The sequence below is a fragment of the Haliotis asinina genome, unplaced genomic scaffold (genome assembly GCF_037392515.1).
Source record: "Haliotis asinina isolate JCU_RB_2024 unplaced genomic scaffold, JCU_Hal_asi_v2 scaffold_97, whole genome shotgun sequence".
Taxonomy (NCBI): Eukaryota; Metazoa; Mollusca; class Gastropoda; order Lepetellida; family Haliotidae; genus Haliotis; species Haliotis asinina.
In genome coordinates, this window is record NW_027133961.1 from 20,001 (window position 1) to 35,390 (window position 15,390).

The 15,390-nt window shown below is 45.9% G+C and overlaps 13 non-coding genes and 1 pseudogene across 13 annotated transcripts; all 14 read left to right on the forward strand.

Annotated features, from left to right (window-relative positions):
* Positions 1 to 9: 9 nt before the first annotated feature.
* LOC137270882 (U2 spliceosomal RNA) lies at positions 10 to 202 on the forward strand. Its single transcript, XR_010955501.1, has one exon. It is a non-coding gene; the product is annotated as a U2 spliceosomal RNA (small nuclear RNA).
* Positions 203 to 1,186: 984 nt separating this feature from the next.
* LOC137270884 (U2 spliceosomal RNA) lies at positions 1,187 to 1,379 on the forward strand. Its single transcript, XR_010955503.1, has one exon. It is a non-coding gene; the product is annotated as a U2 spliceosomal RNA (small nuclear RNA).
* Positions 1,380 to 2,363: 984 nt separating this feature from the next.
* On the forward strand, positions 2,364 to 2,556 carry LOC137270885 (U2 spliceosomal RNA). Its single transcript, XR_010955504.1, has one exon. It is a non-coding gene; the product is annotated as a U2 spliceosomal RNA (small nuclear RNA).
* A 984-nt stretch (positions 2,557 to 3,540) lies between these two features.
* LOC137270886 (U2 spliceosomal RNA) lies at positions 3,541 to 3,733 on the forward strand. Its single transcript, XR_010955505.1, has one exon. It is a non-coding gene; the product is annotated as a U2 spliceosomal RNA (small nuclear RNA).
* A 984-nt stretch (positions 3,734 to 4,717) lies between these two features.
* Positions 4,718 to 4,910, forward strand: LOC137270887 (U2 spliceosomal RNA). The gene has a single exon (XR_010955506.1). It is a non-coding gene; the product is annotated as a U2 spliceosomal RNA (small nuclear RNA).
* A 984-nt stretch (positions 4,911 to 5,894) lies between these two features.
* Positions 5,895 to 6,087, forward strand: LOC137270888 (U2 spliceosomal RNA). The gene has a single exon (XR_010955507.1). It is a non-coding gene; the product is annotated as a U2 spliceosomal RNA (small nuclear RNA).
* A 984-nt stretch (positions 6,088 to 7,071) lies between these two features.
* Positions 7,072 to 7,264, forward strand: LOC137270889 (U2 spliceosomal RNA). Its single transcript, XR_010955508.1, has one exon. It is a non-coding gene; the product is annotated as a U2 spliceosomal RNA (small nuclear RNA).
* A 984-nt stretch (positions 7,265 to 8,248) lies between these two features.
* Positions 8,249 to 8,441, forward strand: LOC137270890 (U2 spliceosomal RNA). Its single transcript, XR_010955509.1, has one exon. It is a non-coding gene; the product is annotated as a U2 spliceosomal RNA (small nuclear RNA).
* Positions 8,442 to 9,425: 984 nt separating this feature from the next.
* On the forward strand, positions 9,426 to 9,618 carry LOC137270892 (U2 spliceosomal RNA). The gene has a single exon (XR_010955510.1). It is a non-coding gene; the product is annotated as a U2 spliceosomal RNA (small nuclear RNA).
* Positions 9,619 to 10,602: 984 nt separating this feature from the next.
* Positions 10,603 to 10,795, forward strand: LOC137270893 (U2 spliceosomal RNA). The gene has a single exon (XR_010955511.1). It is a non-coding gene; the product is annotated as a U2 spliceosomal RNA (small nuclear RNA).
* A 983-nt stretch (positions 10,796 to 11,778) lies between these two features.
* LOC137270894 (U2 spliceosomal RNA) lies at positions 11,779 to 11,971 on the forward strand. The gene has a single exon (XR_010955512.1). It is a non-coding gene; the product is annotated as a U2 spliceosomal RNA (small nuclear RNA).
* Positions 11,972 to 12,950: 979 nt separating this feature from the next.
* On the forward strand, positions 12,951 to 13,143 carry LOC137270896 (U2 spliceosomal RNA). Its single transcript, XR_010955514.1, has one exon. It is a non-coding gene; the product is annotated as a U2 spliceosomal RNA (small nuclear RNA).
* A 987-nt stretch (positions 13,144 to 14,130) lies between these two features.
* On the forward strand, positions 14,131 to 14,323 carry LOC137270897 (U2 spliceosomal RNA). The gene has a single exon (XR_010955515.1). It is a non-coding gene; the product is annotated as a U2 spliceosomal RNA (small nuclear RNA).
* A 979-nt stretch (positions 14,324 to 15,302) lies between these two features.
* On the forward strand, positions 15,303 to 15,390 carry LOC137270899 (U2 spliceosomal RNA; annotated as a pseudogene; the record flags this gene model as incomplete).

Sequence of the window (15,390 nt, forward strand, 5' to 3'; positions counted from 1 at the left end):
ACAACCGGCATCGCTTCTCGGCCTTTTGGCTAAGATCAAAGTGTAGTATCTGTTCTTATCAGCTTAATATCTGATACGTCTCCTATTGGAGACATCGATATTAAACTGATTTTTGCAACGGGATGAGGTGCCACGGAGCTTGCTCCGCCCTCATCACGGGTTGACCCGGTATTGCAGTACCTCCGGGAATGGCCCACCACTCATAATACAAATTAAAAAATAGAACCCTTAACTTAGCCCTCTCTTTTTCACATTTCATTTCACTTTTTTCATCTCACTTTGCGCCGTCCCCTCCCTTTTCGCGCGTCCGTTTCACTGGAGGCACCATGCAACCACAGCCAAACTGTAGAAATGGACCCATCCACTCAACCACATTGTACTCCGTCCAAACCAAGCCCCGGGAAGTTCCTCAAAGTGATTTATTTTCCACTTGCAGTTGTTTTGTGTCCCCGTATCCAAGGACGTCGGCCATGATGTCGCACGCCGGAAATTACGTCGTAGACAATCACACCCTCACAACCACATTCTGCCCCGTCGATAACACACGTCTTAAGCGCCAGCTAACCCTAGAAAGTGTTTTCAAGTGGTAAGGAAGTACCAGAAGCCTCGGCGCGTTTCTCCCGGGTCAGTTTACATTGAAATTTCAAAGTTTGTTTAACTTTCATTCCATTTCTTAATTAAAACAACATTTCTAACTAAAATTCACCTACCCTAACATTGTTTTGATACGTGAAATGTATTTAAGTTTAGTGGATTTAGTCCACGCGGTCAGTTGCTGTGTTTTTTTTTTCACGCTTGTCTGGGCGCGACTTTCTCAAAGTCGGGACTGCAGAAACTCTTCCAATTGCTGTCCCCACGCCTCGTTCATTAAGCGCCGATCCACAGGCTCATGGCCCTAGCTGCAGGACGTTTTTCCTACGTCGGCCCGACGTTTTAGCGCAAGCGCTGTTTCTTCAAAGAAATAAATAAGGTTATTTACACATTTTGCTGCCTTGACACAAATTGTCGTATTTCACCACAAAGAAGGTCATTTTGGCCGTGGCCCTCGCCCGTGGTCCGAAATTGCGTGTTTTCGTGCGTGTAATTTTGGAGGTGAATATTTTGAAAGAGGGAATGTAAATATCCAGCCCCTTAATGAGATGCTGTGGGTATAGAGGTATTTTGCCGGCGCAAGCCGACAACCGGCATCGCTTCTCGGCCTTTTGGCTAAGATCAAAGTGTAGTATCTGTTCTTATCAGCTTAATATCTGATACGTCTCCTATTGGAGACATCGATATTAAACTGATTTTTGCAACGGGATGAGGTGCCACGGAGCTTGCTCCGCCCTCATCACGGGTTGACCCGGTATTGCAGTACCTCCGGGAATGGCCCACCACTCATAATACAAATTAAAAAATAGAACCCTTAACTTAGCCCTCTCTTTTTCACATTTCATTTCACTTTTTTCATCTCACTTTGCGCCGTCCCCTCCCTTTTCGCGCGTCCGTTTCACTGGAGGCACCATGCAACCACAGCCAAACTGTAGAAATGGACCCATCCACTCAACCACATTGTACTCCGTCCAAACCAAGCCCCGGGAAGTTCCTCAAAGTGATTTATTTTCCACTTGCAGTTGTTTTGTGTCCCCGTATCCAAGGACGTCGGCCATGATGTCGCACGCCGGAAATTACGTCGTAGACAATCACACCCTCACAACCACATTCTGCCCCGTCGATAACACACGTCTTAAGCGCCAGCTAACCCTAGAAAGTGTTTTCAAGTGGTAAGGAAGTACCAGAAGCCTCGGCGCGTTTCTCCCGGGTCAGTTTACATTGAAATTTCAAAGTTTGTTTAACTTTCATTCCATTTCTTAATTAAAACAACATTTCTAACTAAAATTCACCTACCCTAACATTGTTTTGATACGTGAAATGTATTTAAGTTTAGTGGATTTAGTCCACGCGGTCAGTTGCTGTGTTTTTTTTTTCACGCTTGTCTGGGCGCGACTTTCTCAAAGTCGGGACTGCAGAAACTCTTCCAATTGCTGTCCCCACGCCTCGTTCATTAAGCGCCGATCCACAGGCTCATGGCCCTAGCTGCAGGACGTTTTTCCTACGTCGGCCCGACGTTTTAGCGCAAGCGCTGTTTCTTCAAAGAAATAAATAAGGTTATTTACACATTTTGCTGCCTTGACACAAATTGTCGTATTTCACCACAAAGAAGGTCATTTTGGCCGTGGCCCTCGCCCGTGGTCCGAAATTGCGTGTTTTCGTGCGTGTAATTTTGGAGGTGAATATTTTGAAAGAGGGAATGTAAATATCCAGCCCCTTAATGAGATGCTGTGGGTATAGAGGTATTTTGCCGGCGCAAGCCGACAACCGGCATCGCTTCTCGGCCTTTTGGCTAAGATCAAAGTGTAGTATCTGTTCTTATCAGCTTAATATCTGATACGTCTCCTATTGGAGACATCGATATTAAACTGATTTTTGCAACGGGATGAGGTGCCACGGAGCTTGCTCCGCCCTCATCACGGGTTGACCCGGTATTGCAGTACCTCCGGGAATGGCCCACCACTCATAATACAAATTAAAAAATAGAACCCTTAACTTAGCCCTCTCTTTTTCACATTTCATTTCACTTTTTTCATCTCACTTTGCGCCGTCCCCTCCCTTTTCGCGCGTCCGTTTCACTGGAGGCACCATGCAACCACAGCCAAACTGTAGAAATGGACCCATCCACTCAACCACATTGTACTCCGTCCAAACCAAGCCCCGGGAAGTTCCTCAAAGTGATTTATTTTCCACTTGCAGTTGTTTTGTGTCCCCGTATCCAAGGACGTCGGCCATGATGTCGCACGCCGGAAATTACGTCGTAGACAATCACACCCTCACAACCACATTCTGCCCCGTCGATAACACACGTCTTAAGCGCCAGCTAACCCTAGAAAGTGTTTTCAAGTGGTAAGGAAGTACCAGAAGCCTCGGCGCGTTTCTCCCGGGTCAGTTTACATTGAAATTTCAAAGTTTGTTTAACTTTCATTCCATTTCTTAATTAAAACAACATTTCTAACTAAAATTCACCTACCCTAACATTGTTTTGATACGTGAAATGTATTTAAGTTTAGTGGATTTAGTCCACGCGGTCAGTTGCTGTGTTTTTTTTTTCACGCTTGTCTGGGCGCGACTTTCTCAAAGTCGGGACTGCAGAAACTCTTCCAATTGCTGTCCCCACGCCTCGTTCATTAAGCGCCGATCCACAGGCTCATGGCCCTAGCTGCAGGACGTTTTTCCTACGTCGGCCCGACGTTTTAGCGCAAGCGCTGTTTCTTCAAAGAAATAAATAAGGTTATTTACACATTTTGCTGCCTTGACACAAATTGTCGTATTTCACCACAAAGAAGGTCATTTTGGCCGTGGCCCTCGCCCGTGGTCCGAAATTGCGTGTTTTCGTGCGTGTAATTTTGGAGGTGAATATTTTGAAAGAGGGAATGTAAATATCCAGCCCCTTAATGAGATGCTGTGGGTATAGAGGTATTTTGCCGGCGCAAGCCGACAACCGGCATCGCTTCTCGGCCTTTTGGCTAAGATCAAAGTGTAGTATCTGTTCTTATCAGCTTAATATCTGATACGTCTCCTATTGGAGACATCGATATTAAACTGATTTTTGCAACGGGATGAGGTGCCACGGAGCTTGCTCCGCCCTCATCACGGGTTGACCCGGTATTGCAGTACCTCCGGGAATGGCCCACCACTCATAATACAAATTAAAAAATAGAACCCTTAACTTAGCCCTCTCTTTTTCACATTTCATTTCACTTTTTTCATCTCACTTTGCGCCGTCCCCTCCCTTTTCGCGCGTCCGTTTCACTGGAGGCACCATGCAACCACAGCCAAACTGTAGAAATGGACCCATCCACTCAACCACATTGTACTCCGTCCAAACCAAGCCCCGGGAAGTTCCTCAAAGTGATTTATTTTCCACTTGCAGTTGTTTTGTGTCCCCGTATCCAAGGACGTCGGCCATGATGTCGCACGCCGGAAATTACGTCGTAGACAATCACACCCTCACAACCACATTCTGCCCCGTCGATAACACACGTCTTAAGCGCCAGCTAACCCTAGAAAGTGTTTTCAAGTGGTAAGGAAGTACCAGAAGCCTCGGCGCGTTTCTCCCGGGTCAGTTTACATTGAAATTTCAAAGTTTGTTTAACTTTCATTCCATTTCTTAATTAAAACAACATTTCTAACTAAAATTCACCTACCCTAACATTGTTTTGATACGTGAAATGTATTTAAGTTTAGTGGATTTAGTCCACGCGGTCAGTTGCTGTGTTTTTTTTTTCACGCTTGTCTGGGCGCGACTTTCTCAAAGTCGGGACTGCAGAAACTCTTCCAATTGCTGTCCCCACGCCTCGTTCATTAAGCGCCGATCCACAGGCTCATGGCCCTAGCTGCAGGACGTTTTTCCTACGTCGGCCCGACGTTTTAGCGCAAGCGCTGTTTCTTCAAAGAAATAAATAAGGTTATTTACACATTTTGCTGCCTTGACACAAATTGTCGTATTTCACCACAAAGAAGGTCATTTTGGCCGTGGCCCTCGCCCGTGGTCCGAAATTGCGTGTTTTCGTGCGTGTAATTTTGGAGGTGAATATTTTGAAAGAGGGAATGTAAATATCCAGCCCCTTAATGAGATGCTGTGGGTATAGAGGTATTTTGCCGGCGCAAGCCGACAACCGGCATCGCTTCTCGGCCTTTTGGCTAAGATCAAAGTGTAGTATCTGTTCTTATCAGCTTAATATCTGATACGTCTCCTATTGGAGACATCGATATTAAACTGATTTTTGCAACGGGATGAGGTGCCACGGAGCTTGCTCCGCCCTCATCACGGGTTGACCCGGTATTGCAGTACCTCCGGGAATGGCCCACCACTCATAATACAAATTAAAAAATAGAACCCTTAACTTAGCCCTCTCTTTTTCACATTTCATTTCACTTTTTTCATCTCACTTTGCGCCGTCCCCTCCCTTTTCGCGCGTCCGTTTCACTGGAGGCACCATGCAACCACAGCCAAACTGTAGAAATGGACCCATCCACTCAACCACATTGTACTCCGTCCAAACCAAGCCCCGGGAAGTTCCTCAAAGTGATTTATTTTCCACTTGCAGTTGTTTTGTGTCCCCGTATCCAAGGACGTCGGCCATGATGTCGCACGCCGGAAATTACGTCGTAGACAATCACACCCTCACAACCACATTCTGCCCCGTCGATAACACACGTCTTAAGCGCCAGCTAACCCTAGAAAGTGTTTTCAAGTGGTAAGGAAGTACCAGAAGCCTCGGCGCGTTTCTCCCGGGTCAGTTTACATTGAAATTTCAAAGTTTGTTTAACTTTCATTCCATTTCTTAATTAAAACAACATTTCTAACTAAAATTCACCTACCCTAACATTGTTTTGATACGTGAAATGTATTTAAGTTTAGTGGATTTAGTCCACGCGGTCAGTTGCTGTGTTTTTTTTTTCACGCTTGTCTGGGCGCGACTTTCTCAAAGTCGGGACTGCAGAAACTCTTCCAATTGCTGTCCCCACGCCTCGTTCATTAAGCGCCGATCCACAGGCTCATGGCCCTAGCTGCAGGACGTTTTTCCTACGTCGGCCCGACGTTTTAGCGCAAGCGCTGTTTCTTCAAAGAAATAAATAAGGTTATTTACACATTTTGCTGCCTTGACACAAATTGTCGTATTTCACCACAAAGAAGGTCATTTTGGCCGTGGCCCTCGCCCGTGGTCCGAAATTGCGTGTTTTCGTGCGTGTAATTTTGGAGGTGAATATTTTGAAAGAGGGAATGTAAATATCCAGCCCCTTAATGAGATGCTGTGGGTATAGAGGTATTTTGCCGGCGCAAGCCGACAACCGGCATCGCTTCTCGGCCTTTTGGCTAAGATCAAAGTGTAGTATCTGTTCTTATCAGCTTAATATCTGATACGTCTCCTATTGGAGACATCGATATTAAACTGATTTTTGCAACGGGATGAGGTGCCACGGAGCTTGCTCCGCCCTCATCACGGGTTGACCCGGTATTGCAGTACCTCCGGGAATGGCCCACCACTCATAATACAAATTAAAAAATAGAACCCTTAACTTAGCCCTCTCTTTTTCACATTTCATTTCACTTTTTTCATCTCACTTTGCGCCGTCCCCTCCCTTTTCGCGCGTCCGTTTCACTGGAGGCACCATGCAACCACAGCCAAACTGTAGAAATGGACCCATCCACTCAACCACATTGTACTCCGTCCAAACCAAGCCCCGGGAAGTTCCTCAAAGTGATTTATTTTCCACTTGCAGTTGTTTTGTGTCCCCGTATCCAAGGACGTCGGCCATGATGTCGCACGCCGGAAATTACGTCGTAGACAATCACACCCTCACAACCACATTCTGCCCCGTCGATAACACACGTCTTAAGCGCCAGCTAACCCTAGAAAGTGTTTTCAAGTGGTAAGGAAGTACCAGAAGCCTCGGCGCGTTTCTCCCGGGTCAGTTTACATTGAAATTTCAAAGTTTGTTTAACTTTCATTCCATTTCTTAATTAAAACAACATTTCTAACTAAAATTCACCTACCCTAACATTGTTTTGATACGTGAAATGTATTTAAGTTTAGTGGATTTAGTCCACGCGGTCAGTTGCTGTGTTTTTTTTTTCACGCTTGTCTGGGCGCGACTTTCTCAAAGTCGGGACTGCAGAAACTCTTCCAATTGCTGTCCCCACGCCTCGTTCATTAAGCGCCGATCCACAGGCTCATGGCCCTAGCTGCAGGACGTTTTTCCTACGTCGGCCCGACGTTTTAGCGCAAGCGCTGTTTCTTCAAAGAAATAAATAAGGTTATTTACACATTTTGCTGCCTTGACACAAATTGTCGTATTTCACCACAAAGAAGGTCATTTTGGCCGTGGCCCTCGCCCGTGGTCCGAAATTGCGTGTTTTCGTGCGTGTAATTTTGGAGGTGAATATTTTGAAAGAGGGAATGTAAATATCCAGCCCCTTAATGAGATGCTGTGGGTATAGAGGTATTTTGCCGGCGCAAGCCGACAACCGGCATCGCTTCTCGGCCTTTTGGCTAAGATCAAAGTGTAGTATCTGTTCTTATCAGCTTAATATCTGATACGTCTCCTATTGGAGACATCGATATTAAACTGATTTTTGCAACGGGATGAGGTGCCACGGAGCTTGCTCCGCCCTCATCACGGGTTGACCCGGTATTGCAGTACCTCCGGGAATGGCCCACCACTCATAATACAAATTAAAAAATAGAACCCTTAACTTAGCCCTCTCTTTTTCACATTTCATTTCACTTTTTTCATCTCACTTTGCGCCGTCCCCTCCCTTTTCGCGCGTCCGTTTCACTGGAGGCACCATGCAACCACAGCCAAACTGTAGAAATGGACCCATCCACTCAACCACATTGTACTCCGTCCAAACCAAGCCCCGGGAAGTTCCTCAAAGTGATTTATTTTCCACTTGCAGTTGTTTTGTGTCCCCGTATCCAAGGACGTCGGCCATGATGTCGCACGCCGGAAATTACGTCGTAGACAATCACACCCTCACAACCACATTCTGCCCCGTCGATAACACACGTCTTAAGCGCCAGCTAACCCTAGAAAGTGTTTTCAAGTGGTAAGGAAGTACCAGAAGCCTCGGCGCGTTTCTCCCGGGTCAGTTTACATTGAAATTTCAAAGTTTGTTTAACTTTCATTCCATTTCTTAATTAAAACAACATTTCTAACTAAAATTCACCTACCCTAACATTGTTTTGATACGTGAAATGTATTTAAGTTTAGTGGATTTAGTCCACGCGGTCAGTTGCTGTGTTTTTTTTTTCACGCTTGTCTGGGCGCGACTTTCTCAAAGTCGGGACTGCAGAAACTCTTCCAATTGCTGTCCCCACGCCTCGTTCATTAAGCGCCGATCCACAGGCTCATGGCCCTAGCTGCAGGACGTTTTTCCTACGTCGGCCCGACGTTTTAGCGCAAGCGCTGTTTCTTCAAAGAAATAAATAAGGTTATTTACACATTTTGCTGCCTTGACACAAATTGTCGTATTTCACCACAAAGAAGGTCATTTTGGCCGTGGCCCTCGCCCGTGGTCCGAAATTGCGTGTTTTCGTGCGTGTAATTTTGGAGGTGAATATTTTGAAAGAGGGAATGTAAATATCCAGCCCCTTAATGAGATGCTGTGGGTATAGAGGTATTTTGCCGGCGCAAGCCGACAACCGGCATCGCTTCTCGGCCTTTTGGCTAAGATCAAAGTGTAGTATCTGTTCTTATCAGCTTAATATCTGATACGTCTCCTATTGGAGACATCGATATTAAACTGATTTTTGCAACGGGATGAGGTGCCACGGAGCTTGCTCCGCCCTCATCACGGGTTGACCCGGTATTGCAGTACCTCCGGGAATGGCCCACCACTCATAATACAAATTAAAAAATAGAACCCTTAACTTAGCCCTCTCTTTTTCACATTTCATTTCACTTTTTTCATCTCACTTTGCGCCGTCCCCTCCCTTTTCGCGCGTCCGTTTCACTGGAGGCACCATGCAACCACAGCCAAACTGTAGAAATGGACCCATCCACTCAACCACATTGTACTCCGTCCAAACCAAGCCCCGGGAAGTTCCTCAAAGTGATTTATTTTCCACTTGCAGTTGTTTTGTGTCCCCGTATCCAAGGACGTCGGCCATGATGTCGCACGCCGGAAATTACGTCGTAGACAATCACACCCTCACAACCACATTCTGCCCCGTCGATAACACACGTCTTAAGCGCCAGCTAACCCTAGAAAGTGTTTTCAAGTGGTAAGGAAGTACCAGAAGCCTCGGCGCGTTTCTCCCGGGTCAGTTTACATTGAAATTTCAAAGTTTGTTTAACTTTCATTCCATTTCTTAATTAAAACAACATTTCTAACTAAAATTCACCTACCCTAACATTGTTTTGATACGTGAAATGTATTTAAGTTTAGTGGATTTAGTCCACGCGGTCAGTTGCTGTGTTTTTTTTTTCACGCTTGTCTGGGCGCGACTTTCTCAAAGTCGGGACTGCAGAAACTCTTCCAATTGCTGTCCCCACGCCTCGTTCATTAAGCGCCGATCCACAGGCTCATGGCCCTAGCTGCAGGACGTTTTTCCTACGTCGGCCCGACGTTTTAGCGCAAGCGCTGTTTCTTCAAAGAAATAAATAAGGTTATTTACACATTTTGCTGCCTTGACACAAATTGTCGTATTTCACCACAAAGAAGGTCATTTTGGCCGTGGCCCTCGCCCGTGGTCCGAAATTGCGTGTTTTCGTGCGTGTAATTTTGGAGGTGAATATTTTGAAAGAGGGAATGTAAATATCCAGCCCCTTAATGAGATGCTGTGGGTATAGAGGTATTTTGCCGGCGCAAGCCGACAACCGGCATCGCTTCTCGGCCTTTTGGCTAAGATCAAAGTGTAGTATCTGTTCTTATCAGCTTAATATCTGATACGTCTCCTATTGGAGACATCGATATTAAACTGATTTTTGCAACGGGATGAGGTGCCACGGAGCTTGCTCCGCCCTCATCACGGGTTGACCCGGTATTGCAGTACCTCCGGGAATGGCCCACCACTCATAATACAAATTAAAAAATAGAACCCTTAACTTAGCCCTCTCTTTTTCACATTTCATTTCACTTTTTTCATCTCACTTTGCGCCGTCCCCTCCCTTTTCGCGCGTCCGTTTCACTGGAGGCACCATGCAACCACAGCCAAACTGTAGAAATGGACCCATCCACTCAACCACATTGTACTCCGTCCAAACCAAGCCCCGGGAAGTTCCTCAAAGTGATTTATTTTCCACTTGCAGTTGTTTTGTGTCCCCGTATCCAAGGACGTCGGCCATGATGTCGCACGCCGGAAATTACGTCGTAGACAATCACACCCTCACAACCACATTCTGCCCCGTCGATAACACACGTCTTAAGCGCCAGCTAACCCTAGAAAGTGTTTTCAAGTGGTAAGGAAGTACCAGAAGCCTCGGCGCGTTTCTCCCGGGTCAGTTTACATTGAAATTTCAAAGTTTGTTTAACTTTCATTCCATTTCTTAATTAAAACAACATTTCTAACTAAAATTCACCTACCCTAACATTGTTTTGATACGTGAAATGTATTTAAGTTTAGTGGATTTAGTCCACGCGGTCAGTTGCTGTGTTTTTTTTTTCACGCTTGTCTGGGCGCGACTTTCTCAAAGTCGGGACTGCAGAAACTCTTCCAATTGCTGTCCCCACGCCTCGTTCATTAAGCGCCGATCCACAGGCTCATGGCCCTAGCTGCAGGACGTTTTTCCTACGTCGGCCCGACGTTTTAGCGCAAGCGCTGTTTCTTCAAAGAAATAAATAAGGTTATTTACACATTTTGCTGCCTTGACACAAATTGTCGTATTTCACCACAAAGAAGGTCATTTTGGCCGTGGCCCTCGCCCGTGGTCCGAAATTGCGTGTTTTCGTGCGTGTAATTTTGGAGGTGAATATTTTGAAAGAGGGAATGTAAATATCCAGCCCCTTAATGAGATGCTGTGGGTATAGAGGTATTTTGCCGGCGCAAGCCGACAACCGGCATCGCTTCTCGGCCTTTTGGCTAAGATCAAAGTGTAGTATCTGTTCTTATCAGCTTAATATCTGATACGTCTCCTATTGGAGACATCGATATTAAACTGATTTTTGCAACGGGATGAGGTGCCACGGAGCTTGCTCCGCCCTCATCACGGGTTGACCCGGTATTGCAGTACCTCCGGGAATGGCCCACCACTCATAATACAAATTAAAAATAGAACCCTTAACTTAGCCCTCTCTTTTTCACATTTCATTTCACTTTTTTCATCTCACTTTGCGCCGTCCCCTCCCTTTTCGCGCGTCCGTTTCACTGGAGGCACCATGCAACCACAGCCAAACTGTAGAAATGGACCCATCCACTCAACCACATTGTACTCCGTCCAAACCAAGCCCCGGGAAGTTCCTCAAAGTGATTTATTTTCCACTTGCAGTTGTTTTGTGTCCCCGTATCCAAGGACGTCGGCCATGATGTCGCACGCCGGAAATTACGTCGTAGACAATCACACCCTCACAACCACATTCTGCCCCGTCGATAACACACGTCTTAAGCGCCAGCTAACCCTAGAAAGTGTTTTCAAGTGGTAAGGAAGTACCAGAAGCCTCGGCGCGTTTCTCCCGGGTCAGTTTACATTGAAATTTCAAAGTTTGTTTAACTTTCATTCCATTTCTTAATTAAAACAACATTTCTAACTAAAATTCACCTACCCTAACATTGTTTTGATACGTGAAATGTATTTAAGTTTAGTGGATTTAGTCCACGCGGTCAGTTGCTGTGTTTTTTTTTCACGCTTGTCTGGGCGCGACTTTCTCAAAGTCGGGACTTGCAGAAACTCTTCCAATTGCTGTCCCCACGCCTCGTTCATTAAGCGCCGATCCACAGGCTCATGGCCCTAGCTGCAGGACGTTTTTCCTACGTCGGCCCGACGTTTTAGCGCAAGCGCTGTTTCTTCAAAGAAATAAATAAGGTTATTTACACATTTTGCTGCCTTGACACAAATTGTCGTATTTCACCACAAAGAAGGTCATTTTGGCCGTGGCCCTCGCCCGTGGTCCGAAATTGCGTGTTTTCGTGCGTGTAATTTTGGAGGTGAATATTTTGAAAGAGGGAATGTAAATATCCAGCCCCTTAATGAGATGCTGTGGGTATAGAGGTATTTTGCCGGCGCAAGCCGACAACCGGCATCGCTTCTCGGCCTTTTGGCTAAGATCAAAGTGTAGTATCTGTTCTTATCAGCTTAATATCTGATACGTCTCCTATTGGAGACATCGATATTAAACTGATTTTTGCAACGGGATGAGGTGCCACGGAGCTTGCTCCGCCCTCATCACGGGTTGACCCGGTATTGCAGTACCTCCGGGAATGGCCCACCACTCATAATACAAATTAAAAAATAGAACCCTTAACTTAGCCCTCTCTTTTTCACATTTCATTTCACTTTTTTCATCTCACTTTGCGCCGTCCCCTCCCTTTTCGCGCGTCCGTTTCACTGGAGGCACCATGCAACCACAGCCAAACTGTAGAAATGGACCCATCCACTCAACCACATTGTACTCCGTCCAAACCAAGCCCCGGGAAGTTCCTCAAAGTGATTTATTTTCCACTTGCAGTTGTTTTGTGTCCCGTATCCAAGGACGTCGGCCATGATGTCGCACGCCGGAAATTACGTCGTAGACAATCACACCCTCACAACCACATTCTGCCCGTCGATAACACACGTCTTAAGCGCCAGCTAACCCTAGAAAGTGTTTTCAAGTGGTAAGGAAGTACCAGAAGCCTCGGCGCGTTTCTCCGGGTCAGTTTACATTGAAATTTCAAAGTTTGTTTAACTTTCATTCCATTTCTAATTAAAACAACATTTCTAACTAAAATTCACCTACCCTAACATTGTTTTGATACGTGAAATGTATTTAAGTTTAGTGGATTTAGTCCACGCGGTCAGTTGCTGTGTTTTTTTTTTCACGCTTGTCTGGGCGCGACTTTCTCAAAGTCGGACTGCAGAAACTCTTCCAATTGCTGTCCCCACGCCTCGTTCATTAAGCGCCGATCCACAGGCTCATGGCCCTAGCTGCAGGACGTTTTTCCTACGTCGGCCCGACGTTTTAGCGCAAGCGCTGTTTCTTCAAAGAAATAAATAAGGTTATTTACACATTTTGCTGCCTTGACACAAATTGTCGTATTTCACCACAAAGAAGGTCATTTTGGCCGTGGCCCTCGCCCGTGGTCCGAAATTGCGTGTTTTCGTGCGTGTAATTTTGGAGGTGAATATTTTGAAAGAGGGAATGTAAATATCCAGCCCCTTAATGAGATGCTGTGGGTATAGAGGTATTTTGCCGGCGCAAGCCGACAACCGGCATCGCTTCTCGGCCTTTTGGCTAAGATCAAAGTGTAGTATCTGTTCTTATCAGCTTAATATCTGATACGTCTCCTATTGGAGACATCGATATTAAACTGATTTTTGCAACGGGATGAGGTGCCACGGAGCTTGCTCCGCCCTCATCACGGGTTGACCCGGTATTGCAGTACCTCCGGGAATGGCCCACCACTCATAATACAAATTAAAAAATAGAACCCTTAACTTAGCCCTCTCTTTTTCACATTTCATTTCACTTTTTTCATCTCACTTTGCGCCGTCCCCTCCCTTTTCGCGCGTCCGTTTCACTGGAGGCACCATGCAACCACAGCCAAACTGTAGAAATGGACCCATCCACTCAACCACATTGTACTCCGTCCAAACCAAGCCCCGGGAAGTTCCTCAAAGTGATTTATTTTCCACTTGCAGTTGTTTTGTGTCCCCGTATCCAAGGACGTCGGCCATGATGTCGCACGCCGGAAATTACGTCGTAGACAATCACACCCTCACAACCACATTCTGCCCCGTCGATAACACACGTCTTAAGCGCCAGCAGCTAACCCTAGAAAGTGTTTTCAAGTGGTAAGGAAGTACCAGAAGCCTCGGCGCGTTTCTCCCGGGTCAGTTTACATTGAAATTTCAAAGTTTGTTTAACTTTCATTCCATTTCTTAATTAAAACAACATTTCTAACTAAAATTCACCTACCCTAACATTGTTTTGATACGTGAAATGTATTTAAGTTTAGTGGATTTAGTCCACGCGGTCAGTTGCTGTGTTTTTTTTTTCACGCTTGTCTGGGCGCGACTTTCTCAAAGTCGGGACTGCAGAAACTCTTCCAATTGCTGTCCCCACGCCTCGTTCATTAAGCGCCGATCCACAGGCTCATGGCCCTAGCTGCAGGACGTTTTTCCTACGTCGGCCCGACGTTTTAGCGCAAGCGCTGTTTCTTCAAAGAAATAAATAAGGTTATTTACACATTTTGCTGCCTTGACACAAATTGTCGTATTTCACCACAAAGAAGGTCATTTTGGCCGTGGCCCTCGCCCGTGGTCCGAAATTGCGTGTTTTCGTGCGTGTAATTTTGGAGGTGAATATTTTGAAAGAGGGAATGTAAATATCCAGCCCCTTAATGAGATGCTGTGGGTATAGAGGTATTTTGCCGGCGCAAGCCGACAACCGGCATCGCTTCTCGGCCTTTTGGCTAAGATCAAAGTGTAGTATCTGTTCTTATCAGCTTAATATCTGATACGTCTCCTATTGGAGACATCGATATTAAACTGATTTTTGCAACGGGATGAGGTGCCACGGAGCTTGCTCCGCCCTCATCACGGGTTGACCCGGTATTGCAGTACCTCCGGGAATGGCCCACCACTCATAATACAAATTAAAAAATAGAACCTTAACTTAGCCCTCTCTTTTTCACATTTCATTCACTTTTTTCATCTCACTTTGCGCCGTCCCCTCCCTTTTCGCGCGTCCGTTTCACTGGAGGCACCATGCAACCACAGCCAAACTGTAGAAATGGACCCATCCACTCAACCACATTGTACTCCGTCCAAACCAAGCCCCGGGAAGTTCCTCAAAGTGATTTATTTTCCACTTGCAGTTGTTTTGTGTCCCCGTATCCAAGGACGTCGGCCATGATGTCGCACGCCGGAAATTACGTCGTAGACAATCACACCCTCACAACCACATTCTGCCCGTCGATAACACACGTCTTAAGCGCCAGCTAACCCTAGAAAGTGTTTTCAAGTGGTAAGGAAGTACCAGAAGCCTCGGCGCGTTTCTCCCGGGTCAGTTTACATTGAAATTTCAAAGTTTGTTTAACTTTCATTCCATTTCTTAATTAAAACAACATTTCTAACTAAAATTCACCTACCCTAACATTGTTTTGATACGTGAAATGTATTTAAGTTTAGTGGATTTAGTCCACGCGGTCAGTTGCTGTGTTTTTTTTTTCACGCTTGTCTGGGCGCGACTTTCTCAAAGTCGGGACTGCAGAAACTCTTCCAATTGCTGTCCCCACGCCTCGTTCATTAAGCGCCGATCCACAGGCTCATGGCCCTAGCTGCAGGACGTTTTTCCTACGTCGGCCCGACGTTTTAGCGCAAGCGCTGTTTCTTCAAAGAAATAAATAAGGTTATTTACACATTTTGCTGCCTTGACACAAATTGTCGTATTTCACCACAAAGAAGGTCATTTTGGCCGTGGCCCTCGCCCGTGGTCCGAAATGCGTGTTTTCGTGCGTGTAATTTTGGAGGTGAATATTTGAAAGAGGGAATGTAAATATCCAGCCCCTTAATGAGATGCTGTGGGTATAGAGGTATTTTGCCGGCGCAAGCCGACAACCGGCATCGCTTCTCGGCCTTTTGGCTAAGATCAAAGTGTAGTATCTGTTCTTATCAGCTTAATATCTGATACGTCTCCTATTGGAGACATCG